Source organism: Typopeltis vanoorti, chromosome 7 (assembly GCF_054136105.1).
Source record: "Typopeltis vanoorti isolate ZY-2024b chromosome 7, IOZ_Tvanoo_1.0, whole genome shotgun sequence".
Classification (NCBI taxonomy): Eukaryota; Metazoa; Arthropoda; class Arachnida; order Uropygi; family Thelyphonidae; genus Typopeltis; species Typopeltis vanoorti.
Window position 1 is genome coordinate 113,174,777 of NC_143555.1, and position 27,002 is coordinate 113,201,778.

General features: G+C 35.7%; 1 protein-coding gene across 1 annotated transcript in view; it reads left to right on the plus strand.

Annotated features, from left to right (window-relative positions):
- The first annotated feature begins 217 nt into the window (after positions 1 to 217).
- The window catches only part of LOC150104979 (obg-like ATPase 1), a 343,661-nt gene continuing 316,876 nt past the window's right edge, over positions 218 to 27,002 (plus strand). The window contains exon 1 of the mRNA XM_090396086.1: positions 218 to 386. The gene's annotated coding sequence lies outside the window, so the exon portion shown is untranslated. The remainder of the gene's footprint in view (positions 387 to 27,002) is intronic.

The window sequence follows — 27,002 nt, forward strand, 5'->3', positions numbered from 1 at the left end:
AATAGTTCGTGTTCGCAATATTCTATGAAATTTCCACCATGTTCGATGAGCCAACAAAACGAAGTTTAGAAGCTCAGGTACCATTATTCTCGATTTCGGAGAACACGTGGTTTATTTAAGTTGATCACAAAAATCAGGTCTAGAGCTATATCTGAAGGTTGCACAACAAAATAACATTTTTATTGTACGTTTCATTCTTCTGCTATATATTATTGTTTGCTTTTAAATTTAAGATGATCTAAAAATAGTAACTTATATGTGGAGCCGGTGTTAACAGCTCAAGAAAAGTATTGGGTACCGAACTGTCAGGTTACGTTCCTCCTTAACGTAGGATTAGGCTTATGTAAGTCATTCTATCGGCGAAGGTTGCACGTTTTTTCTTTACGGTAATTGCAGAATTTATAATATACTATTGGATTATAATATGTTTAAAGTTATAGGATGATCGAGTGTTTTAGACTTTACATATTTTTTATGCATGGAAAAATTTTAAATTATTTGTATCTCAAAATGTTGCACGTTGTGTATTTTCTATATACATGTGCTGGTATGTAACACTTGAAGAAAAATGTGTTGTTGTTGTTGTTCACTCAATTAAAGAGAACAAATTATTCTTAAAGCTAAACTTGCAGAGTTTAAAAGGCTAGCAGTACTTTTTTTTTTCTTACTTGAGAAGGTGAGTAAAGGATTGTATGGTGTCGTTGTTATAATTATGCCTTGGATAGTTAGTGAGGAATGTAGTTGGTCCACGTGTTCTTTAGTTTTTTTTTTTTTTTTTAAATGGAATTTATACATTTCCAGAACAACTCATAATTTAGCTAAATGTTTCAGTAAACAACTTATTTATTCTATTTTTCCTCTTCTGTGAAGCAAAATTTGCTGCTTATTCACACTCACAAACATATATATGTATGTGTGTGTGTAGAGATACAAACATAGAAAAAAAATAGTATTTATTTCTATTTTGGTATTTCTCGGCGTCTAGTCATTAAATTTATATATATAGTGTGAGATGAAATCTCTCATCATTGGCCTTTAGAGAATAAAAAAGTATGTTGTAGGAAAGAAGAAATGAAAAACTATATCATCGAAAAGAGGAATTGTTTGAGCTTAACAGTAGCATCCCTATATTTTGATAATTAGAAAGAGTCGACCTCTTTTACCTAATTGAGTTTAACTAATGCCCATGTTCTTACATCGACATTAGTTAAATTTATCTGACACTACTCATTTAAAAAAGTCTATTCAACTTCACCATGAATTAGAAGTTGATATGAAAGATACTCATTACAGTCTGTTTAAATAGAGTAAATTACCGAGAAAAAAAGTGAAATTAATAATAATCGATAATATATGAAATCACCCCAGAAATTTTGTAGTGCAATTTCATAACCCTGTTCCATGAATCACTTGTGTTTGTGAGATTTTTTTTTTTTTCTGCCTTCTCATGCATCTGCATGAGAAGACAAAGTGCATCCACTGAGCATTTGATATGTGTTTTGATGTATTTGTTTTAAAAAAAAGTTATTAAAATATTACTCTTTTTAAGTTAATAATGCAGCTGACTCTTATTAGTTATATTGGTCATTCTTTTTATTTTATATCCAGGAATTATACATATAATTTTGCACTGGTTTTTATTATATCTGACACTACTCATTTAAAAGCATCTATTCAACTTCACCATGAATTAGAAGTTGATACGAAAGATACTCATTATAGTCTCTTTAAATAGAGTAAATTACTAAATTAATAAAATTAGTAAATTAATAAAAAAGAAAAAAAAGTGAAATCAACAATAATCAAAAGTCTTTTCTATATGTTTTCTCTTTGCATCAGAGAATAGTTATTGCATTTACCTACAGTGTAGTTTATTTAAGAAAGATAGCAAAGAACTAGATAGAATTAGAACAGCCATAAAGTTATATATGTTGTCAATAATTGGGATGAAAACCCAGTGACCACTGTGTGAAAAATGTTACCAAATTCATTAATCACTAAAATATAATAAACATATCTAATTTGAACTCATTAAATTTTTGATATTTATATATCATTACTGCATGTCAAATCTAAACAGTGGTTCGATGCAGTTATTCCTTATAGAGCTGCTATTTCTATGGATATAGTATAATTTATATATTTAATCAGAATATTATTAATAATAAGTGTTGTCAGGGGAGGTGGCTAAGCATGTAGAGTTTTCAGTTAAGAGGAGTTATATATGAACTGTAGAGTGAGTGTTTATGACAGGCCCAGCGAACAACTCAGAGCCCCCATGTCACAAGAACTTCAAAGAAAGGACATTATCAGGGCATAGGAAATGGTTAGTGAATGTTTCAATCACATGACCATATGCAGAAAGTGGAACATACACAGGAAATAAAAAGTGAAATTCAAAATGACTGACTGCATTTTTTCAAAAAGTGGAGGGAAAAAAAAGAGTACAGAAACAAATTTAGGTTTAACATCAACAAAAGTAAGAAGTATTAACAGAAAAGAAGAATTAGAGAAGTACTTTATAAATCTAATTGTGTTACTGAGATGAAGACAGGTTAGATTTTGCTAATTAATAACTAAGATGTAAGGAGTAGCTATTTTCAATAACATGAAGATGAAACATTCTTGAATGTCAGGCTTTCTAGTTAGAAGGATAGAAAGTTTGTTTGTTTGTTTGGTTACAAAGTAATTATAATAGGAAAAAATTGATATTCTTGTTTAATCCTTTACCCAAGTGGAAGCAAACAGTCTGCATCTAAATTATCATCCCAATTAGACTGCTTGTATATAGAGAGTTGACTTCTCATCATTTGACTTAGTATCCCAAAATACATGACACGCCTCCGTAAGGAGGCTATTGTAATACTGTATTTTGGTAAAGGTCACTATCTAGACCAGTTTTGACCTTTATTGAGATCTTATCAGTAGGAGCTAGATCCACGAAGAAACTGAGATTAAGTCAATACAGAAGCCATATTTTTTCCACAAACAAGGTAAAATAGGTGTATTACCTTATTATTATAATACTTTGGATCAGAGAGTTGACAATAATTTCTAGATTGGATTTTTTTTTTGTTTGGTTACGAAAGTAAATTATTAACCACCTAACCGGTTATTATGGATAAAATACCCATCCTCATACGCTTCGTATCCATCATATATTTCAATGTAATATTGATGGTATTACAATTTTAATATGCACTTTGCATCCATGATAACCTTGACGTCTATAGATGTCTTGGTCGGTAGCGTGGTTAATAGACAATAAAGTATATTGTTTTAATCTTTTACCCAAGCATAAGCAAAGTTTGCATGTGAAAAATCATCACAACTAGGCTATTGACTTCACATCAGTTGCATCACTTTCATTATCCCATGATGCACAACACACTTCCTTATTGACATGTATATTATTTTGCTTTAGGAAAAAGGGTTACTATCTAGACTGGGTACTAACCTTTCCCATACTTCACTAAAGAAAAATTTACTTTATTTTTTAACCTTTATTGAGGTGTTTATTGACAACCGTATTGATTTAACCTCTATTTTCCTGAGTTCTGCTTCTACTGATGAGACCTCAGTAAAGGTCAAAACTTTTCTGGGTTTGACCTTTCCCATAATACAAAGCTATATGAGAGGGGTCCCGGAAAGTTCTAAAAACACCTAGGAAAAAATGATATTAAACCAACTGTGATATAACCACAAGAAAGAACATATTATTATTATTATTATTATTATTATGGGCAACTCCAGGGAGTCCTTAGACTCATCGAGGGAGGCCCCAAATCATATTCATCATAACTATTTGACATTCATACAGTATCTATCATACCTCGCCTTAAATTCATTCACTGTCACAGCATCCACTACAGACTCTGGCAGCCCATTCCACTCATTCACCACTCTAAAAGTAAAGAACCCAGCTCTAACACCCTTACTAACCACACTTTTGCCCAGTTTCCATGGGCAAAAGTGTGGTTAGTAAGAGTGTCCCCTAGTCCTCCCACAACCAGCCCTGTTCTCAAAAATATCTTCTGAATTAATTTTATAGAAACCCTTCAGTAATTTGAATGTCTCAATCATATCTTCCCTCCTCTGCCTATCAACCAATTTTTGCAACCCACAAATCCTCAACCTGTTCTCATAAGGTTCATTCCACAGACCTGCTATCATCTTGGTCACTTGCCTCTGCATCCTCTCAACCTCCTCCTCCATCAAGAAGAAACCTAGGTGACCAAATCTGGGCACAGTAGTCGAGATGGGATCTTATCAAGGCTCGATACAGAGGAACAATAACCTGCTTGTCAACATATTCTTCAGCAACCAAGTGATTTGATGAGCTGATTTGGCCACTTTTGCAATGTGCCCCCTAAATTTCAACTCCTTATCCACCAACACTCCTAAATCTCGTGCCTCATCAATTTCCTGGAGTACAGTTCCACCAATATAATAAACTGCTGCTGATCTTTTCACCACAAAATGTATAACCTTACATTTTGCCGCATTAAATTGACATCCATTCTCCTTAGCCCAGACCCCCAATCTATCCAAATCATCTTGCAAAATTTTGACATCATCTGCATTCACTATTGCCCTATCCAACTTTGCATCATCCGCAAACAAATGAACTGTTCCTCTCAGATCCTTTCCTATATCATTAATGAACAAATTAAACAGCAGTGGTCCAAGAACAGATCCTTGTGGCACACCACTAGTCACAGGCCGTCTTGTGGACTCTACTCCTGAATAAACCACTCTCTGATATCTCTTCATCAACCACCCTCATATCCATCTTACCAACCCTATATCCATCCCCATATCCTGCAATTTACTGATTAGAATTCCATGTGGTATCCTGTCAAAAGCCTTAGCAAGGTCCAGTAGAATCACTGTAAACCCATTACCCTTATCCAGTTCAGCCGTCACTGTGTTATAATACATGAGCAATAATAATATTAGTTTAATCCTTTATCCAAGTGTGAGCAAACAAAGTTTGCGCCTGAAGTATTTTCAGGACTAGGGTAAAGTGATACAACACCAGGGCAACTCGTTGCAAAGGTGGAGAAAGATACCAACACTCCTAACTCAGTATCTCCTATAATGCAAAACACATCTCCTTGCGGATATGTCTAATGTTATGCATTAAAGGAAGGGCCACTACCCATGCATAACATTAGACATATCCGCAAGGAGATGTGTTTTGCATTATAGGAGATACTGAGTTAGGAGTGTTGGTAGCTTTCTCCACCTCTGCAACGAGTTGCCCTGGTGTTGTATCACTTTACCCTAGTCCTGAAGATACTTCGGGCGCAAACTTTGTTTGCTCACACTTGGATAAAGGATTAAACTAATATTATTATACTCTAACCAAGTGAAAAAATAAACTTTCAATACATGAGCAAGTTACTGAGGCATGACCTACCCTTCACAAAACCATGCTGTCCCTGATACAGTATCCCATTTTCATCTATCCAATCTTGTATTTTCCTCTTGACTATTTTCTCCAAGATCTTGATAATGATTCCTGTTATGCTGATTGGCCGGTAATTTTCAACAGCAGCCTTGGAACCATCTTTATGCAGCTGAACTATTTTCCCCTCTTTCCACCCCCTTGGGACTGACCCAGACCCAAGGCTCAAATTAAACAAAATGGTCAAGGGCACTGACAATTCTTTAGCCACTTCATGTACTACACGAGCTGGTATACCATCCAATCCCACAGATGTATTAACATTGAGGTTCTGTAATAGACTGGTTATCTCTACTTCATTCATCACAATTCCAGTATAAGCTGTTGGTTCTTCCATTCCTGCAATGTCACCACCTGGATGATATACTCTTGCAAAGTGCTTGCTCGGTAATTCCACTATATCGACTGATTCGGTTACATCCCTACCCTCAGCATTTTTTAAAATCATTCTGCCATGAACATTTTTCCTTTTACTTGCAACATATTGAAAAAACTGTTTGGGATTCTCTTTAGCCTGCATGGCCAATTTTCTTTCATAATCCGCTTTTGCTTTTCTTACCACCCTTGTTACCATCCTGGCCTGAGCTTTATACTGTTCCTGCGCCCGCTGGTTACTTTTCTCCTTAAATTCCCTCCACAATTGTTTCTTTTTTTTGCAGCTCATGCTTAATAGTGTTATTCATCCATTTAACCCCTACTTGATTTATTATTCGGATTCTTGGTATACAGTCAACAATTGCCTCCTGCAAACTCTTCTTAACCACCTCCCATGCTCTATCAACATCCAGCCCTTGCAGTTTTACATGCCATGGCACTGAGCAAGCACACTCCTAAGCTTGTCATACTTACCAGCCCAGTAATTCCACATGTACGCTGTCTTAATTGTAAATTCCACTCCTTTAGCCACCTCCCAAGTCATGACCTTATGATCACTCTCACCAATTGGTGGCAACATGGTCATGTTCGTTACAGCCACATTCTCAGATGCAATTACTATATAAGAATATTATATATAATATATGAGATTACTATCTAATTACTATATAATGAGAATATAAGAACATAAGTTATCTTTAACTCTGCTACTAGTATATAGTATATTCTTTCTTGTACTAGTATGATGGTTATATCAGTTGCTTTAACCCTGCGGAGGTCGCAGTCGATAAAATTGCATCGTAGGTCACGTGTATCTCTCAGATACATGCAATATATACATTCATTACTAGTATGTGATAATACTTAAAAAAAAAAACACTGCAAATATAATACATGATGGTTTATTTATTTTCAGTTACAATCCAGAAATTATTGAACAAAGAAAAAAAGAAACTAAACCAATACTATACTGACATCAGAGTTTGCTATATCTCTCGGATACAATTTACTATCAAATATCACTTTTACATTCAACTCTATCATTCTCATCATTGGACTTGAGCAACAAAATCGTTGAATCTCTTCAACATCTGATGGATTATCCAATCGATATATTTTTCTAGCCATTTTCAGCAGTAAATAATAATAAAAAAAACTAAACCAATACTATACTGACATCAGAGGTCGCGGTATCTCTCAGATACAATTTATTATGAAATATCACATGCTTTTACATAACACGTATTAAACCAAAACTGACTCTGCATAAACAGTGGAATATCACTCGTAGTATATGCATGCGCAGCTAGTCATGGCCTCCAAGCAATACACTGGATATGTGTAAGAATATTTTTATTAAACAATTTGTTTGTATTTGTCAGATCAGTCACAACCTCTGCAGGGTTTGTGTAATTTTTATCTAGGTGTTTATCAGAACTTTCCAGACCCCCACCCATATATACACACACATCTGAAGTGTGCTGTGTATTATGGGATGCTGAGGCAACTGATGTAAAGTCAGTAGCCTCTGTTTACAAGTAACTTAGTCACAAGAATACTTCACATGCAAACTTTGTGTGCCGGTGCTTTGGTAAAGGATTAAAACGAGAAAATAAATTCTTGTCTGTTATAATTTACTTTATTAAGTAGGTTGAAGATAAATTTTAGTCTTGAGAATAGAAGGTTTTACTGAGGTAGAGGGATTTTTTGAGTCATCGAGGTCAGAAAAAAAAAAGGAAAAAATGGTTTTTGCTGGAGATCAAACAACAAAGTTGAAAATCAGCATGACATACGAAATGTCTTGTGAAAATATCATTGCTGGAAACTTATCAGCAAATCTAAATCCAACTTCATAAAGACCAATAATAGAAAACTTGCCTCATATTCAAATAGAAGCTGTACCTTCTGGTCCTTGCAAAAGTCATCAGACACGACTAGCTTGTGCTCACCTGTACTCTAAAAAACTGGGCATTTTTTTTCACTCTAGAAGTTTTTTTTTTTTTTTTTTTTTTATTCCCATCTAGCTACTAATTCTATATAAATCTCAAATCTACCCATCCTTAAAATATTGTTCACACATTTGGGGTGGTGCACCTAAAACCTCCCTAAAAATTGTTAATAAAATAAAACTGTCCAGAAGAGAGCAATTTGGCTCATAGATGACACTTCTCGCACAGACTCACTTCAGCTGCTATCCTATCTCACAGATGCAATGTTTCAACTTTGGCTCTCTTCTACAGGTACTTCCATAGGCACTATTCCAGTGAATTGGCGAGCATTGTTCCTCCACTTACTGCCAGGCTTATAAAACAAGAACAGTGGCTGCTCAACATTCCTTTTCAGTCAAACACATTGAACCTGCTTCTCTCCATTTATTCCAACTACTGTCCTCTGAAACAGCCTTCCTCATAATGTGTTTCCCAACAATATCAACCTCCAGCTCTTAGAAGAAATGTATTGCTATTTTTCTTTTTCTCAGTCATTATCTGCATCTTACACACTACACTGACATGCTGTAGGTTCTTGTGCCTCTCTCATGTGTGGGATAAATTAAAAGAAAAAAAGTGGGCAGCTGTAAAGGAAAGTAACCTACTAATATTCTTTTTTGAAGAGCTAGAGGTTCATCTTTGGGGAATACTTCATGAGAAGAGTATTGTAGAACCAGAGATAGAAGGAATGAAGATGATTGGGAGCAGTAGGTGTGATGAGTTAGTATTCCAACTGTAAATGGATGTTGGGCAACTGTTGCTTATGTTATTTGTAAGTTGAAAGAAATGGGTGAGAGAGGAGTCATCAGTTAGTTAAATTGTTCTCATATGAATGGTGTCAACAATTTTTAACAAGTTTTAGATGCACCATCCCAAATTTGAGTGCAGTATTCAAAAGTTGGGCGGATTTGGTCCAAGTGGGTAGCTGGACAGATGAATAGTGATGCATTGAGAAAAAAACAAAACAAAACTAAACAAAAAATGCCAAGGATGCTAATAGAATAGAAGTAGCATGTGGGTGCCAGGAAAGGCAAATGGTAAGCGTTAGTCCAAGAAGAGAAACTTAGTCAACCTAGAAACCTAGACTTGTGCTGAGCATTATGAAAGGTAAGGGAAAAAGTACTGTCTTTTTTTGACAGAAAAAAAGAAAAAATTATGTTTTGGATGCATTGAAGGGTTCATCACTTCAGCTAAAAATGGTATGGAGATTGTTTAGGGACACTGGTTGTAGATTTTGAAGCTTCATATGTTTGAGCAATGTAAGGTTTGTTGTATGAGTAGGAGGAAGGAAGAATACCAACATCAGCAAAACTGTGGATAGTTTGAGGTAAGTGAAAGAGAAAAGGTCATTTATGTATATGCAGCAGGAAGTGGGTGAAATAATAGATCCCCTTAGAAACCACCTGGATTAGCAGAAAAATCTGAAGAGAAAGCTTATACACAGTGAGCAATCTGAGAAAAAACTGGCAATCCAGTTACAAAGGGTTAATGGCAGACCATGAGATGGTAGTTTGCTGAAAAATGCTCCGTGGGAGGTACAGTGTTCAGTGGCTATACTGCATAATTTAGAAAGTCAAATTTTAGATGACGAGTAGAGCTCTTGTAGTACTCCTCAACAAAAAGAGAAATAATGGTAAAATTACAGAATAATTTTTATCCTGGTCTAGGTGACATTTTTGCTCTTTTTCACATTTTGACATTTCTTCACAAGAACATCTGTGGCTGTGGCAACTTATAGTGAAGTTAACTGTCCACATTAGGCAAGTCACTGGTCATGAATATGGTTTACATGTAAGCTTTTATGTCTTATCTTCTTCTGCAGCTTGTCTTACTTAAGTAGGGTCGCTGTTTATGGTATGTTTATGAGTCTCCTCCACATCCTCCTGTCTTGGGATGCAACCACATCCAAGTTCTTCATTCTCCAGTCCTCCTCCACCAGCTCCCTCCATCTCTTCTTTGGCCGCATGCGCTTCCTTCTCCCTTGTACATCCATCTGCATGACCTTTCTTCCCACATATTCGTCCTCCCTCCTCCTCCTCATCACATGACCAAATCATCTCAACCTTCCCTCCCGTATCTTCGCTCATGAGTTTGTAACTTTCATCATTCCCCTCACATAGTCACTTCTCAGACAATCCTTTCTGGTCACACTGCACATCCACCTAAGCATTCTCATCTCCCCCACCTCCATCCTGCTGATGTTATTTTTCCTCGGCCACAATTTCCATAGCATACGTCATAGCTGATCTCGCTACTGTCCAATAGATTTTTCCTTTTAGATTGATCAGCACCCTCTTATCGCATAGCACTTCAGCCATCTCTCTCTCTCCATCTTTTATGTCTTATGCTAAGGTAAAATATAATTTCTTATCAAGTATTATATATTATCCATACTAGTAAAGAAATGTACCACAAAGTTTATATATCAGTGTGGCTATGGTGCCATTATGATACTCCCTGTCCCTTTTGTGACATTATTATTATTGGACCTGGAAATGACCAATAACTTCTGTCATTTCCATTTCCCTTGTTCTACTCTTCAGAAAATTTCTCCTCCTTCCTTCTCTCCACTAAATGTTGCTTACATTTATCAGTCTATCCACATAGCTGATGTTCTACAGACCTGATATCATCATTACCCACTTTGTTAGGGCTTCACCAGATTAGATCCTGCCCTGAAGCAAACAATTAAATATTGCCCCTGATGGATTATAAAACAAAAATATAAGAAAATCTCCAATTGCTATTTTGTTTTTATAACAACCAAAACATTAATGCAAAACAATTACGTAATAATATTAATTAAATGTTTGCTCTACGGGGATATCGCTCAATAAAACTGTTTATAAGTTCTAAATTTAAATTATAAGCTGTGTCCCCCTCTATCGATATTTGCTAGACCAAACAATCTTTCTTGGGTCATTGCTATTCACAAATAATTTTTAATCAGTTTAAGCTTGGAAAAACCTCTTTCTGCACTTGCTATGCTATCAGGAATTGTTAACAATATCCTTAGGGCGGTGGTTACGTTGGGATAAATTTATACAAGATTTTGGTTATATATATACATGTGTGTGTGTGTGTGTGTGTGTGTGTGATAAAATTTGGTGAGGAGACCAAATTTGAAGAATTCTTAATTCTTCAAATAAATCTATTGCATCTATATCAGATGTTGTAAAATATCTTCTTGCCCTAATACGCCGCCTACTGCAATATGGCTGAACGAGCGCCCTTAATTAAGCGGCGCTATGAGGCAGGCTGTCTCTATGCTATACCCTGTCGTACATTGTCTAAGCTTATTTCCCAAGCTTTACATAGCTTGGTCTCTCTCATATGTAATTTTCTATGGAGCATCACACATACACATGCATGCAGTTTACTAAATTAAATAAAATAATGAAATTATCTTCCCATGACTGCACATTTTTCACTTTAGTTAGAATAATTTGCTTTCAATAATGATCTAACAAAATTATTTACCAACCTAGAATACTGGATAATCCTCATCATGACTTTTCTTAACTATCTCTCCAGATACACTGTTTGTTACTTTTCTCTTGGCAATTCTGATTGTAACCTTGACAAAGTTTCCTTTTCTACAGATCATCTTTCTCCTAGCCAGTCTTGACCTCTTGTTCTATGCACTACACTAGTGTCAGTTGGGATGACCTTTGGGATTTTCATGCTTCTTTTCCATGGTCCGATTACTGATTTCACTCTTCTGATTCAAGCATTTACTCCAGTCCAATAAATGAAATTGTTCTTGCTGGAATGGGTGTCTTTATTCCCCAATCAAACTCTCACCTGTGGCCTTGATTCTCCAGCAGATGTGTCAAAGCAGTTCAAGACAAAAACTTCAAGATATGTTCAGTGGCTCAAGTTAAAAAATGCAGTTTCTCACTTATCTTCTTTTTTCACATTACAATCCTTGCACCCATTACAAATCCTCAACTCTGATCTTGCTATACTTCATTGGAATAAGGGTGACCTTGTAAACTTCAGTGCTACCAAAATTCAATTCTTTTAAGATCTTATGTCATTTTCCCATCTGATCAGATCTCCCTTCTCTGGCTGACCCATACCTGTAGCCTCTCCTGGCATAAGCATATCTCAGCCATAGCTTCTGTAGCTTTAAAAAAAGCTGACTTTTTTTTTTTTTTTTTGCTCAGGGCACCACTTCTCACCTGTATTTTGCAATTTCTCGGTCTTTGTTTGCCTTCCTTCTGGTATGCCTGAGTGCATGTGCATCATTCATATCTTAGTGCCTATGAATATTGGTGACCGAAGTGAAATAATCAAATTTTTGATCAAAATCCAAAATGATGTTCTAATGACAAGGTGAAATATTGGTTTAATACTTTCATAACTAAATAAAATCATTTAGTCTGGTTCTTCTTCTGAATAAAAGTGAGTGACATTCAATGTCCAAGCATCCTTACCAGATTAAGATTGTGTTTTTGCAATCTTCTTACATCCTTTAATAAACTTATGTTGACCACCACAGAGAATTCTGCTGTTATCATCCCACTCCAGATTCTAGTCCTCACCATCCTTTCCAGTACTTTTACTAAAATCCAGGCATACATATTAGCCTATAATTCAAAACTTCAGTGTTATCACCTCCTTTGTGAAGTGGAACAATTTTGCCTGCCTCTGGGACTTGACCTATTGTGACTCTTTTTAAACAAGTATGTTAATGCTCGAAGATGAAATTAAGCGAATGGAAGAGGCGAATCAGAGGAGGAGTGAGAGAGAGTTATGGGAATGAGAGAAGAGGAGAGAATAGGAACAATAGTAGAGGAGAGGAGAGGGATTGAGAGAGAGTTATGGGAATGGCAGAAGAAGAAAGAATAGGAACAGTATAAGAGAGGGAATGAGAGAGAGTTATGGGAGTGATAGAAGAGAAGAGAATGGGAACAGTAGAAGAGAGGGAATGAGAGAGAGTTGTATGAATGATAGAAGAGGTGAGAATAGGATAAGTGGAAGAGAGGGAATGAGTGTCAGATATAGGAATGATAGAAGAAGAAAGAATGGAAACAGCAGGAGAGAAGGAATGAGAGTAATGCAAGGGAGCACAGGGACTAGTGGTAGAGTGATGTCGGGAAGGCAGGTAATTAGGGGAGCACAGAGAGAAACTGTTACAAGAGAGAGAGTGAGGGATGCATGTGAGCAATCGAGGAGTATGGTGGTAAGAGGTGTAATGCATGGGGACTCAATGATCCGTTTTGTTTAAGATAGGATGCATGAGGAGTGTTTGACAGGAGGAACGATACAAAGTGTGGCTATGGCAATTAAGAGAGGTGAAAGGGTGGATGAGATGATTGTGATGGTGGGAACAAATGACTTGAGTGGTGATGTAAATAGAGCAGCAAGAGATATGAGATTCTTGCTTGAGGCTGTATGAAAGAAGACACAGAGAGGAAAAATAGTGTGTGTTGCCTAGGTATGATAATGTTGAGCTGAGCAGAAGAGCATTGATATTGAATGGCATCATAGCGAGAATGTGTCAGAAGAGAGGATTTGAATATGTGGATGCTTGGAGTGCATTTGAGAGCAGAGAGGAATTGTATGCGAGAGACCGCCTGCATTTGAATGGGGAAGGACGTAGGTATCTGGAGAGATTGCTGTTCTGAACGAGTCAGTGTGTCCCAGTGTGGATGGTAGCAGGGGTGGCCTCTTGTGGGAATGGGTACTTGGGAGAAGCAGGACGACATCAGGTAATGCTGATCCCAGTGGAGTCTAGAGGGGATAATGCTGGATATAGAAATAATGGCATTTATATGCTTTATACTAATGCCAGGAGTATCCGGAATAAGGGAGAGGAATTGGTGGTGCAGATAGCATCAGCCTGGCCAAAAATTATTGGGATCACTGAGACGTGGTTGACAGAAGAGGATATAATAACAGGAATAGAGGTCGCTGGGTACAGCATTTTTTGGCAGGATAGGAAGGGAAAACGTGGTTGTGGAGTACTGCTTATGATAAGTGACGACCTGTGTCCTCTAAGAGTGGAGGCTTTGGAAGGCTGTGACATTAATGATTTTGAAAGCATATGGTGTGAGGTGGAGGTGGGCAAGACAGGATATTTAGTGGGGTGTTGCTACAGACCAAGGAGCACAGAGGGTGGGGACCAGGAGATGTTTAGACAGTTAAGTTTGGCAAGTGCAAGAAGAATGATTGTTATGGGAGATTTTAACTACAGCAGTATAGATTGGGGAAAGGAAGATGCATGTAACAATAAGGGAATGGAATTTCTAGAATTCTTGAGGAACAAATGTCTTAGGCAACATGTAACAGAGGGAACAAGAGGTTCAAGAGTTTTGGATTTGGTTATAGCATCACAAGAGCTGATAATAACTGAAATGACATCTCTCCCACCAGTTGGAGAGAGTGACCATATGGTTTTGACTTGGAAAATGAATAGACATGCAGGAGTATCAAAGAGACGGGAACGTATGTGGAATTATAAAGCAGGTGATTATAATAGTCTTAGATGTCAACTTGGGGAAGTTTCGTGGAGGGAGGAATTGGAAGGCTGTGATATCATTAGTGCTTGGGAAATTGTGAAGGAATATTTGTTAGCAGCAATGGTAAGCTGTATTCCATGAGTGAAGAAGAGGACACAATTTGGAGTAAAGTGGATGACAAACAATACTAAACAGGAGCTACATGCGAAAAAGAGGCTATGGAAGAGATATTGAAGAGAAGATGCACGAAGAATATAAGACACAGGCTAGAAGAGTGACTAGTATGGTAAGGAAGGCAAAACTGGAATATGAGAAAAGATTGGCCCTTATATCCAAGGAAAAACCTAGGGATTTTTTAGCTATGTGACCAGTAGGAGGAGAAATGACTGTGGAAGAATGACATTGTGGGATAAAAATGGGAATAGAGTGACTGATGCAGAGGACATAGTGGAATTGTTCAACACTACTATTTGGAGTATTTCATCCTGGAGGAGTCAATTTGAATACTAGAGGGATAGAGCAGGTTCGAGGTTGAGAGGTGCAGGAGGAGAGTGTGTTCCATATACTGAGTACTCTGGATGTCAGTAAAGCTGTGGGACTGGATGGTATTTCACCACGAGTTTTGAGAGAATGTGCTAAGGAACTGACAGTGCCCTTGACCTGGCTTTTCAATGAAAGTCTGGCTGCGGGAAAGGTGCCCATGGAATGGAAGGAAGGTAAGATGGTGCCATTGCATAAGGGCGGTAGCAGACTGGAAGTGTCTAATTATAGGCCAGTTTGTGTGTCATCAGTAGTTAGTAAGATCTTGGAGAAAGTAGTGAGGGACCATATACAGCATTGGGCAGATGAGGGCAGTGGCGCATCCAGGGAGGGGGCTAAGGGGCCCTGGCCCTTCCCAAAAGAAAAAGGAAATAAACACTAGAAAATTTTCCAAAAATCTTTTCCTAATTAAAATTCATTTTTTTATTTATGTTGTGTCTTCTATTTCTATGCTACTTATCATATATTGGCGATCACTGCAGATGCTCAGTCATAGGCCGTATGCAATGTGTAGTGTGCATTCGTACATCGTCTACTCAACTCCCCCCCTCAGGCTCCCCCCAAGATTAAATCTTGAGTGCGCTACTGGATGAGGGTAATGTTATCAGTGAGAGTCAGCATGGATTTGTGGAGGGGCACTCTTGTTTTAGCAGTATGCTAGCCTTTTATGATAAAGTTACAAGAGCATTAGATGAGGGAAAGGCATATACTGCCATTTTCCTAGACTTAGCAAAGGCATTTGACAAGGTGCCACATGATAAGCTGATATTCAAGTTGCAGCACATGGGTCTGGATGCCAGATTGGATTCAGGATTGACTGTCCAATAGGTATCAGAGAGTTGTGTATGGTGGAGCAATATTAAAGAGGCAGAAGGTTACAAGTGGGGTTCCACAGGGCTCAGTACTAGGACCTATATTGTTTAACCTTTATATCAATGACATTGTCCGTGGATTGCAAGGGGATATTCGGTTGTTTGCAGATGGTGCGAAGCTGGGAAGGGTTATTAGTAATAGTGCAGATGTGGTAGCCCTGCAAGAGGATTTGAATAAGCTAGATAGATGGGCAAATGAATGGGGGTGTCAGTTTAATGCAGCAAAATGTAAGGTCTTGAGGTTTGGGACACATCGATGGGACGCTGCATACTCTATGGGAGGAGTTAAACTGGAGGAAGTAGGAGAGACAAGAGATCTAGGTTTGATGATTGATAGAAACCTGAATTTAGGGGACATATTGCAACATTCCATTGTATAAGACTCTGATTAGATCACACTTAGACTATTGTTCTCAGATCTGGTCTCCAGGATTTGAGGGGGATAAATTAACTGTGGAAAGGGTACAAAGGTGGATAACAAAGATGGTATCTGGACTGTACAATGTTAGTTATGAGGATTGGCTGATGGAGTGTGGACTGCAGAGTTTGGTGGATAGAAGGAGGGGTGATATGATTGAGACTTTTAAACTGTTGAGAGGTGGTTACAGGGTTGACACCGGGGAGTTCTTTCACTTGGTTGAACAGAGAGAAGGAGTGATGACAAGAGGCCATCCCTGGAAGTTACAAAAGGAAACCGTGAGCAAGAGGGTGAGGAGCAGTTTCCTTTCATGGAGGGTGGTTGAACCATGGAATGCATTGCCTGATGGAGTGGTGAGAGTGAGAATGGTCAATGCATTTAAGGAGTGGTATGATAGACTTTGTGTTTCCTAGGAGGGACCTCTCTCGACGAGTCTTGATAGATGTGTTTCTTAGAAAGGACCTCCCACAATGAGTCTTTTGACTCCATGGAGGCCTGAATAATAATAATAATAATGCTGCTGCCAACACAGCAGCATTAACTATGTGTTATTAAGGAACTTTTCAGGGACCATGTTAGCAAGTTACTGGCACATTCCATTAAAACCACGTGATATGAGTATTTCATCCATAAGTCCTGTTGCCTTATTAACATCAAGTTTTATGCCTTCAAATATGCCTTCTGCAGAGTCTACTAACTAGTATTATCCATTTGTAATCATTCTTTCTTCTGTTAGCTATGTACTAAAAGTGATTTTTTTTTTACCTGAGTGACTAATTTCTGTTCACTGTACTTTTTGTTCCTTCCTAACAGTGTCACCTTCCTGGACTGCTCTTTGTATTGTTAATCAATTACCATTCATTTTATACTGCCTCTTTAATTTTATAATAGTTTCTCAACTGAAAGTGAGTTAGCCAGTCTCATATGGAGGTGATAAGGTTTTCGTCCAACAAAACGACTGACCAGAAGAACACGCACAATTAAGGGAAATAATGCACTTGCCTTACTTTTGTTGATTCTGACATAATTCTGTCACCTCCGCAATGCAAAACAGGTAACTCTGCCAGGAAAAAATGCACACAATTTACAGCACAGTACACTGGACTCGCAACTTTAGTGGCTTTGGGTGTAACTCCAGACTGCTAACCACAGCCCCTTTTTTTTTATTAAATGCTTTATATTTATTAATTAGTTTTACCTCCTGATCTTTACAATACATCCAGGCATCTGCAGTTGAACAGTTCATTTATATCTAAGCAGCATTGATTTCCTTTTAATCCGGTTCCTCATTCTATGCTATTACTGCAGGCTGTCTCCTGAACTTTTCACAATCATTAGCCTTGTAGTTTCACATACATACAAATTTCCTCACAGAAGTCTTGATATGGCTGGCCACTACCCAGATGATCATCTCATGGTCATTCCCATCAACTTCAGGGAGCTGGTATGGATGTTTTGTGAATGTCTTTGGCAGATGATTTTTATTGCCCAGGTTACCTATACACACAATTTATAGACAAAGTAAATTCTAATCGTCGTGAGATTAACCACCTTATCTTACTAAATTAAGTTGTTTTTTTTTATTTTTTTTTAGGTGAGGGATATTTAATTGATTGGTCTTGGATATTATAAGGCCTGAAAAGACAAAAAGAAGTAAATTATGCTTATATATACAATTTGTATATATCTTTGTATTACTTGTTTCAGTAATGAAATACCATGAGTTGGCATATTGAAAAGAATTATAACCCAGAGGAAAACTCACTTAAACTTTATTAGCGTAGAATTTTCGTCTAAGTATCATAGGCATCATCAGTACAGGGTCACAGAATGGCCGTTAAACATTAACAGACATTTCTAAAAAGTGCTACCTAAGTAGCTAATGTAAGATGACTATAAAAGGTCAATAATTTCCTAACTTTTTAAAAGTTAGGAAATATATGTATATATTCAGGCAAAATAAAGTTAGGAAAAGTTGATTTAAAAAAGTACTATCCCCTACAAAGGGGATAGACATAGACCATTGGATCTGTTTAAGTTAGGACAGTGAAGTAAAATTTCACGTGTTTCTTTATAAAACTGTTCTGTGATGAAACAACTTTTATGAAGAACTCTTGTCTTATTCTGATGGACTCTATGTTTAGTGTCAATACCATGCTCTGCTAGTCCAGACTGCTCAGGCTCATGGTATTTAATATAAGACTTATAGTCAAATAAAAGCAAATCTTGCAATTTATGGGAGTTTTTCTCTGGTTTTATAATTCTTTTCAACCTGTGTTACTTTCCACCCTATAAGAGCAGTCTTTAGAATTCTGTATATACATTGCAATTCTGAAAATAAATGGCAATCAAACCAGTACAATCATTTAAAAAAAATTCTTAGAAACTGGTCTCCAAAAAATACTGTTTTCTAATTTCATTCTACAGCCCAATCATGATATGCACTATATAGACTCTGTTTCAATCCTATTCATCAGTGAACTTTCAACAAAATCATTAATCTCCTTAAACTTCAATATTAGAGTGGCATACAAATCTTGAATTATTATTGAAATATTGACACCTCCAGGGAGTCCAAAGACTCATCAAGGGAGGGCACCTGCTCTACAGTTCTCTGTCACCACCAGCTACAACGAACTGCAACTACACCAACACCATAATTTTCTTCATAATTTTTAATTATGAATTAAAATTTTGAATAGTCTTCATAATTTTACCAAAATGAGTACTTTTGTCACTGCTGTAGGAATTGTCCTTTAGATGAGGCAAACAGTCTGTAATAAAAAAAATAATAAATAAATCCTGTAATGCCTTTTTTAATTCCCCAAAGGAAGTATATGTTATCTTTTAGACCCAAATAACCCTTAGGGGTTAGGCTACAATGATTTTGAAGACTTCAGGATGATAAAGTAGCAGACATCTGCCATCTCATGATCCTAAATCATAACCAGTAATGAAAAGTGTAAGTTGCACAGTTGATTTTTATTTTTCCAAGTCGTGAAGTTTCTGGAAGAAAACACAAGAGACATGAGTTTCTGGTAGAAAAAGCTCTAACTTACCTGTGCCAAAAATTAACTCAAGATAAACCACCTAAAAAAAAAAAAAAAAAAAAAAAGAGTTGAGGGGGAGCTTAGAAAGACTTCTAGTCAGTAACTAGAATTGAACTTAAAACAATCTTGCTTCTGGCACGCCACCATTATTGAACCTGAAATATTGTCACACAGGATCACAACAGACTGTCTTCCAGTGCAAAAAAAATCTTAGTAATTTCTTTGTTTGTTGACCACGATAACCTATCTGGCTTGAGGAATACTTCTTCTATGACTTTTATGAACTATATATCTTTGAGCGTTGCACTTTGTAAGGTGATAGTAATGATGTGACAGCAAGCCAGACTTTAAATATAGTCACTAATAGTAAATTTACACGAACACTATAGCTTGTATAACTTCTACTGCTTGTTTGCTGATCAAACTATAAAGAAATGTAGCTTATATATGTATATAAGCTTATAAATTTATAGGTAAATATGATTTCTCCATTGCTTCCACCTTAGTATGTAACTAAATTTATTAAAATGTAGCTTACTTTATTGAACCAAGTGAATTCCCAGTTAGCAGTAGCAATACTTATTGCTGATGCATCCTCTCGATAACTAATCTATTAACATACAAGAAATCAGAATCTGACTAGGTTCAGCTGATGTATAGCCAACCACCATAGTGGAAGTTGAAAGCTTTCCCACTACAAATTAAAAATGATTTATATTATAACAAAGTGGAAAAACTTTCAACATCTGTCTCTAATCCAGAGTATTTTAGTAATAAGGTGTGACACCTTTTGGCTACTTGTATATGGAAATATGATTTCCATATACCCTGGATTCAACCTGCATTCCTTCTGGGTTTGACTCCCACTGATGAAACCTCAATAAAGGTCGAAACCGGTCAGGGTAGTGACCCTTCCCATAATGCATAGCATTATACATGTCCATAAGTATATGTGCTTTGCATTGTGGGATACCAAGGCAATTGGGACCAGAGGCATTAGCCTCAGTATACATAGCTCAGTCTTGAAGTTAGTTCATGTGCAAACTTTGTTTGCTTACACTTGGATAAAAGATTAAACTAAGAATATAATTTCTTGGCGTCTTTAATTTACACCATAGTGGAACATTTGACACATTGTTGTACCTAATTCAAACTCTATAAACTGCAGATGGACTAAAGATTTTATTTATTTTATTTTTTTTTACATAATCTCGAAACCCTACTATGGGGACCAAACACAAAATTTTTATAGCCACTTCAGATCTCCAGAAGTGGTCTTACACCAGGTAATGAAATTCATCTCCCAACTAAAGACAATTACAAACATCTGTGCCCATTTAGGATTTACACTCACAGCCTGTAGGTTTGAGTACAAGTATGTTAACCACTCAGCCAGCCAGGCTAGTAAAAAAATAATAAAATACAGTTACAAACTAATGTGATAAAAACACAAAATCAAAATAAATAAAACAAGTATTTTCGTATGCAAAAATAGTTACGTATGTGATTGAAATTTATAAGTTTTATTGCACTTTGAAACATGGTATGTTGCAAATACTTTTTTTTTTTTTTAAATATAAAGATAAAAAAAACAACTTATGTTTGATATTTAATACCTTTTTTGTATCAAAGCTTTGTAGTCATAGGGACTGTACAGGATTACTGGTATAAGTGATGCTGTTTTATTCAGAAGAACCAAATTAATATCAGACTGCTAACTACAAACAGATCCATGTACCTACATGCTGTCACTACTTCTCCCCCCTTCCCTTGTGAACTCAACTCTTTCTTCCTGTATAGTAATATACAGGAAGAAATCAGGAGTACACTACATAGTCATTTTGAGCTGCGATCCAAGATGAAGTCACAGAGGAGAGGTTCATAAAGCTTGCACTATGGCATGTGGAAAGGATGTATCTGGAAAGATGTCAGAAAGATGAGCATCATTTTTTTAGAATATATAGACTTTTCCATATTAGAAACACAGAATATAACATTTTAAAAATCACTCAGAAGTTCAAAAAAAAAAAAATAGAGAGAGAGAGACTGCTGATTATAAATTAAATCCATTTACATTAACCTCAATAATTACAGTAATTAATGGAGGTTACAGAAATGAGATTTTACATGCAAAACTTTGTTAAAAAGGGGGAGGGGGGGGGAATGAGCTCTAATACAGAGCAGAAGGCTTGCTTCTAAAATTATTATATATTACAATATTAATAGTCATACAGGGACCATTTTTCTCAAATGTATTTATAGCAAATATATTCTGAATCTGTAAATGTCTAAACTCTTAATGAGATTAATATGAGATTAACATTAATACAAAAAAAAAAGGTGGGATAATGTATATTTTACAAAGTTTAGTCATCATCCTGCAAGAGCTAATTAATTTTATGTTACTCTGAATAAAATTTTTCATCTGCAAAGATTTAATATTATGATATTATTATTACTTGAAACCTCTAAGGACTCAGGTATAATAGGTTTCACACTACTTTGTGTGCAGGAAAACTGGTGATACTAGTTCACCCATGCATGATCCCATTTTGACTGATTACATTTTCATGCAGTAAAAAAAAAAAAAGTGCTAGAATTCTAGATGCCACTAAGAAGGGGGTGAGGGTTAGCTTTTTCTCTCATAGGGTGGTGCGTGATTGGAATGGATTGCCATTGGATGTTGTGAGTGCAAGTGTGAATGAGTTCAAGAATAAGTATGATAGCTGGTGTCAGAGACTTATCCTTCGAGAAGTCTATGACTCCCTGGAGGTCTTTCTCTTAATAATAATAATATGCTATACCCTATATACTGATTCAGATTTCAAGTGGTGCTTTCCTGCCATGATAGTCATTTCAATGTAAGGAAAATGACATTTTCTGCTCTCTTGGTAATTATTGTAAATATGCTTATGTCTTTTCATGATTAAGGTGAATCCATTAAGCAGCATAATGAAAATTGACAATTTAATCATGTCATTTTCATTTTTCTTTCTAGGATGTGCTATATCAAAAGTGTCTTTTGGTGATTCAACAGTGGTGATATTATTAATTACTATATGGTTCATCTGCTGTTCATCTATCTCCCCTTATCCCACCCTAGCACTGAGTAGTTGGTCTGAGACTGAAACGGTGGGTTTGGGTTTTATGTGGATTATTTTTTTCACAAACATAAAACCAACCAATAAACATTGGGCAGTAATTACATCTACTGTCCAGGTTTAATATGAATTTGGGAATTAAATTATGTTTTTTCCATTGCAACCATACATGGACTCCATATAGTCTCCTGGCAGATAATAATAATCATACAGATTAAGATGTTTTAAAAAAAAGGGGGGGGAGACATCAATTACTTAGCTAAGATGGCAAAATATCTGAACCATAAGACCTCAAAGTTAATGAGTAGAAATCTTCAGTGGCTTAATTTCTGTTATTGAATTTAGTAATGCATTTCAGTAAAAAAAGAATTAAAAATATCAGTTTCTTTGTTAGATAACGTTTGATTGCGGTCACTTGGCTTGCACATATGTGCATATGCACAGTTAGCTGTGTTTTGCTGATTGTTATTATTATATTTTAGTAGAAAGAATGCTAAGAAATCAATGGGGAACATTAGTTCAACATGCCAATGCTTGCAAGAAAACAAATAAATATTTTGAGGTTTTTTTTTTTTTAATATAATAAGGGGAACTTAAAAACTAACAACTCTTACTACGTATTTTGGTGGCAAAAAAGAAAGCACCTTAAAATCAAGCAAATGAGAACTTGTTGGCAACATTTTCAATTAATAGAAGCTAAATTTTTCGATTGTCCAAATAGCAGTTCAAACTTAACTTGTGAATAATCTTATGAATGATAGCATGACTTTGTGAAGGATTGGTCTTGTCTTAGTAGTTTACTCTTTTTTTTTTTTTTTTAATTTATTTAAGATAATTAAATGACAGTTTGAGTTGGATAAAGGAAATGGTTGTACCATGATACTGCTGGACTTTGCAACAGCATTTGACAGGATACTTCATGAAAATCTATTACATACCCTGGTGTAAATGGGGATAGATATGGCTTACAGATAGACAAATCAAAGATATGGTGAAGTAGAATTCTGGAGAAAGGCAACAAATGGCGTGCTTTGGGGTTCTGTTCTTAATCGATTATTGTTGAACTTATGTATTTGATGATATTGTGACTCGATTGACTGAAGAGAAAAGGATAATCAGTTGATTATGGATGATAAAAAGTTGGGGAGTGCTTTTAGATGTGATGCAAATTTGGTGGTTTACTGATGAACTGGTAGGAGGTACTGGTAAAAACACACGACTTTGTAAACAAAATTAAAGATATTGCACTGGAAAAAAGTGATTTATTAGTCAGTTTTGATGTCTGCCCTTTTCACAAATGTCCCAATCAATGGCACAATTCTTCTTTTACAGGACAAATTCCTACCCGATATCACAGTGCTCTTTGCACGTGTACTATGTTATGTGTATTTTGTATGGCAAAACACTTTCTACCTACAAATAGAAGGCACAGCCATGGGACCACCTTATCCACCTAATTGCTGACTTTTATATGGAAGCTTTTGAGCAACATGCTCTAGATTCCTTTACTTTAAAAACCCAAAGTCCAGCTTATATACTTTGAAGATGTTTTCACTATCTGGTCCCACAGCTGCCAGACATTAGACTTTCCTCAGCCACCTAAACAAACAACACATATTCATACAATTCACAATTGAGATTGAAAATCAGAACACACTTCCTTTTTCTAGATACACTTGTCATTTATCAGAAGCCTACACATACTGGCCGATATATATACATAAACTCTTACTACCACCCAACAAAAAAACTAGATGTCATTAACACACTAAAAAACAGGGTTTTTGAAGATTTGCTCCATTGAACAAGCACCTTAAAGATGAATTAAAAGTTATCAGCAATACCTTCCTGAAAAATGGCTACAGCCAAAAAATATCAACAAAATTCTTCACAAGACCCCCCCCCCCACTTAAAAACAAAAGCAAACTAGATTACAATAAAACTTATTAATAACATTAAAGGAATATCAGATAAAATAAAAGGAATACTACAGAAATAAACAATCATAATGCCACCTTTAACACTGAGTCCTAGACCTACTGGGACTTAACTTTAGAATATCAAAAATAGCTGATATTAGAATTTAACTACAGTACCGTCTGATAATGAATTTCAAGCATATATTATAATTTTTAGAATTTTTAATTTAGCGATGTAAATATACATGAATGGGATTCTGGGTTCACACGTGATTGATGTATATTTACATTGATAGGACTTGAAGTGTTAAATCACCTGCAAAATTAAAGAACTTATTCAACTCATCCAAGGACCCACTTCCTCCACTGGCCTACCCTGGAGTATACTGTATTCATTGCACCTGTAATTTTCCCTATATATATAGGTGAAACAGGACACACAATTCCTATCTGAGAAAAGGAACATAAATGGCACATTAAATATAATAACTATGGTAAATCCAGCCTTTCTGATCATGTCCTGAATACCTGGCATAGAATTGACTGGAAAGGCACCTGTTGTCTACATCACATCAAAACGTATGAATGTAAATTTAAGGAGCCCTGTGAAATTCTTATCAACCACCTTAATCTTAACAATAATGATGATCTAAAAATCCCAAGAATATGTGGGAAGATGCATATTCTTCCCACATAACCTTTTCATCTAGAGTTAATTATAAATAGGAATGTAAGTAACCTAGGATCTTAACTCTAATTATAACAACTCTCATGTTAAATTAGGACACCACTTTTGCTGTAATAAAACTATCTATATGAATTTGTAAAGTAATTAATTTTAACATGGTTGTAGTCTCCATAATTTGTCTGAAATGAAGAATTTAGAGAGTATATGAGGGAGGAGCACTGCTGTTCTATGAAATCTCTTGATTAGTGCTTGCACTTCCCTTTCTAGATTTTGTTAGTGTTTTCAGTTAGAGAAAACATGATAGAGAAACTTGTGTAAATAGTCCAATCCAGGGAGTAAAGATAATATCAGTCTTCTGGAAAATCGGGTCTTTAGAGTTTGAAAGTTTGATTAATTTATACATCTCTATTGCATCATCTTTTGTTCACTCCTGTGAACAAAAGATGATGCAATAGAGATGTATAAATTAATCATTGAGATTGTACCATATTGATTCAAGAGAGAGAGAATATTCAGATAGAGAAAATAAGGAGAATAAAAGTATAATATAATTTGTGTGAAGGAGTGGTAAGCATGGAAGTAAGGTTTTTTGATTAAAGAATGATGAATGAATTCATTGCCAGAGGGGGGATTAGTGAATGCAGAGAGTACATGAGTTTATTACAATATATAGCAGATAGTGATGTTAAGATAGACTTCCTGTGATGAATCTTGTGACCTCATGATGATTTGGTGATAGTACTAGCATTTAGAATGGGGGAAGCTACATATTAAATAGTGTACTTTTTATGTATGATCAACTATTACAATTTTTATGGTTTAAAAAAAAAAAAAAAACTAAAATCACATAATTTAATTAACTAAATTATGAGGCTTGACCATCCTCTTTCACAATGACTAAGGATAGGTTTTTAACTCTTTTTTTTTTTTAAATGCATATTTACTTACATATATTTACTCTTATCCTAGTAGGAAAATGCATAACTGGTTTAGTGGCAGATTCATAGATGACATTTAGGAGATATATATCAATATCTCCTAAAAAGCATTTTGTGTATATGTATGTATATACAGAGTTGGATGGCATTTAGAGTGGCTGTCAGGAGCACTGCTGTTATTGTATTGTTGGAATTTTACTGATGTACATTTTAACAGCTAATGATGTCAGCCAAATAGCTCTTTCTAAATTGCAGCCAACCTTTCATATTAGTTTAATTCTTAGCATACCCTAAGCAGCTTAAGAAACTATTATATTCTATATTTGGTGGAAGTCAGTCGAACCATGCAAATGCAATAATGTCTGCAAAGCCCTTCCTTTGTCCACTGGTCCTGAAATTCATAATGGACTCTGAGCATCATAAGAAGTAAATAAAAGTAAATGTATTCCAGATTTACTTAAAATTGGTTCAACAGTATGATTTGAAATTCATGGGGTCATTAAGCAATAATAAGTAACAACAATATTTAAAATTTGGTTTTATTTGAATGGTGTGAACTGTAAAGGTATCTTTACAATTTCTAGAGGTGACAAAAAGTTTGGATTTTTTTTTTTTTTTTTATTAAGTGCCATAGTTATTTTAGTAATTGAATTTGACACTTCCATATTTTCAAATTCGGAAATGTCAAATCCAATTAATGATATAATCTTGGCTTAAGATTATTACTTTTACTTGATAAATAGAATTAGACGATAGTTACTGCATGAGCAATAAATGGTACCAGAGATAATTAATGGTTTGCTGCTTGCTAATAGATGCCACCTGACATACTTGTCCATTAGCTTCTGCCATAGGATGTTCTGCCAATAAAAAATCCATCTATAAACAGCTTTTATGCTTGGAACACAGCCATGCCAACTAAAATTTATTATTATTTATTAATTAATAACAATAATAATAATGATAATTATTATTATTCATGTTTGAATGAAATATATCACTTCTCTCAAATTGCCTTTGCTTCAGAGGGATAAGCCAGTGTTACTAAAATTTCAAAAAGGGTATGTGGGTACTGAAAGTTTCTGAAACACTCATGTGGATGAATCCCATAATACACCAATGGATTACATACAAGAATAGGCTCATTCTTTCGAACTATTTAATTCTGACCTAGAA